The sequence below is a fragment of the Microtus ochrogaster genome, linkage group LG5 (genome assembly GCF_000317375.1).
Source record: "Microtus ochrogaster isolate Prairie Vole_2 linkage group LG5, MicOch1.0, whole genome shotgun sequence".
Taxonomy (NCBI): domain Eukaryota; kingdom Metazoa; phylum Chordata; class Mammalia; order Rodentia; family Cricetidae; genus Microtus; species Microtus ochrogaster.
In genome coordinates this window covers 8,535,308-8,537,308 of record NC_022031.1, presented here as the reverse complement: position 1 = coordinate 8,537,308, position 2,001 = coordinate 8,535,308, and the positions used below count along the sequence as shown (strand labels likewise).

General features: G+C 45.3%; 1 pseudogene; it reads left to right on the top strand.

Annotated features, from left to right (window-relative positions):
• The first annotated feature begins 258 nt into the window (after positions 1-258).
• The window catches only part of LOC101993554, a 103,768-nt pseudogene continuing 102,025 nt past the window's right edge, over positions 259-2,001 (top strand).

Sequence of the window (2,001 nt, the reverse complement as noted above, 5' to 3'; positions counted from 1 at the left end):
CGGCATCTGACTCCGCTTTCTTTCTCCCACGATTCTGTTCTATCTTCCCTGCCTACCTATGTTCTGACCTATCAGGCCAAGCAGTTTTCTTTATTAAATAACCAATGAAAGCAACACATAGAAAGAAGACCAACCTACATCAGATGGATCTAGAGTAACCAAAGCTATGGTTAAGAGAATTGCAATGGCTAGTGCTGAACAAACTAGAGAATTTGGAGGTAGAATTCATTCTCCATTAAGAAGAAATCTAAGAGCGGGTCTGTACGTTCCTTCTGCAGGGTAAGATATTAGAGGGTCACAATATTTACCAGCTGGAGGATGTTTGCAGTGAATAATCGGAAAGTATTCAGTATACCTCTTAATACCATGTGCTACTGTAAAATAAAGGCAATTTTAAAAAGATCAAAGACTCGGGTGCCTCTTCGAAGAAACTACAGCTCCCCAGGAGGTGTAATAGGAAATGATGTCAAATCCCTTCACTCCATCATTAGCTTTCCAGTGGCGAAAATCCGTAATATTGGAAGTATGGCTCATATTGATGCAGGCAAAACTACTACCACAGAACGAATTCTGTACTATTCTGGATACACAAGATCATTGGGAGATGTCGATGATGGAGACACGGTGACAGATTTCATGGCTCAAGAGCGAGAAAGAGGCATTACCATCCAGTCAGCAGCTGTGACATTTGACTGGAAAGGGTACAGAGTCAATTTGATTGACACACCAGGTCACGTGGACTTTACCTTGGAGGTTGAACGCTGCTTGAGAGTGTTGGATGGTGCAGTGGCAGTGTTTGATGCCTCCGCGGGTGTAGAGGCCCAGACTCTCACCGTGTGGAAGCAAGCTGACAAACATAAGATACCCCGGATCTGTTTTTTAAACAAGATGGACAAAACTGGAGCAAGTTTTAACTATGCCGTCGAAAGCATCAGGGAGAAGTTAAAGGCAAAGCCTCTGATTCTACAGCTGCCGATTGGTGAAGCCAGAACTTTCCAAGGAGTGGTGGATGTAGTAAACAAAGAAAAACTTCTCTGGAATTCTAACTCTGGTGATGGAAAAGACTTTGAGAGAAAACCCCTCTTGGAAACAAGAGATCCGGAATTGCTGAAAGAGACTATTGAAGCAAGGAACTCCTTAATTGAACAAGTTGCGCATTTGGATGATGAATTTGCTGACTTTGTTTTAGGAGAATTTAGTGACAATTTTGATTTGGTACCAGCTGAAAAGCTACAGACCGCAATACACAGACTGACGCTGGCTCAGGCCGCAGTGCCTATGCTGTGTGGGAGTGCCTTGAAGAACAAGGGTGTGCAGCCCTTGCTGGATGCCGTCACTATGTACTTGCCGTCACCTGAGGAGCGCGAGTATGGCTTTCTGCAGTGGTATAAGGGTGACATGTGTGCACTGGCATTTAAAGTACTGCACGACAAGCAGCGAGGACCCCTGGTTTTCCTGCGCATTTACTCGGGCACACTGAAGCCCCAGCTGGCCATCCATAACATCAACAGAAACTGCACAGAGAGAATGAGTCGTCTGCTTTTGCCATTTGCTGACCAGCATGTAGAGATCCCTTCCTTGACTGCGGGTAACATTGCTTTGACAGTTGGTCTTAAACAAACTGCCACTGGAGACACCATAGTCTCTTCTAAGTCCAGCGCCTTAGCTGCAGCCCGTCGATGGGGAAGGGGAGAAAAGAAGCACGGGAAAAACAATGAAGTAGAGAGTCTGCTGTTGGCGGGGGTGGAGATCCCAGAACCTGTTTTCTTCTGCACCATAGAATCGCCATCAGTGGCTAAGCAACCAGATTTGGATCATGCCTTGGACCACCTTCAGCGTGAAGATCCCAGTTTGAAAGTGAGGATTGATCCTGACTCTGGACTCAGAGTAAAGGGCTGGGAAAAGGCTTATCAAGCAAATGGACCTAAGAAACAAGCAGGTGTGGCCATACTAATTTCTAACAAAAAATTATTAGTAACCACCTGTGTCTTATCAGATCAC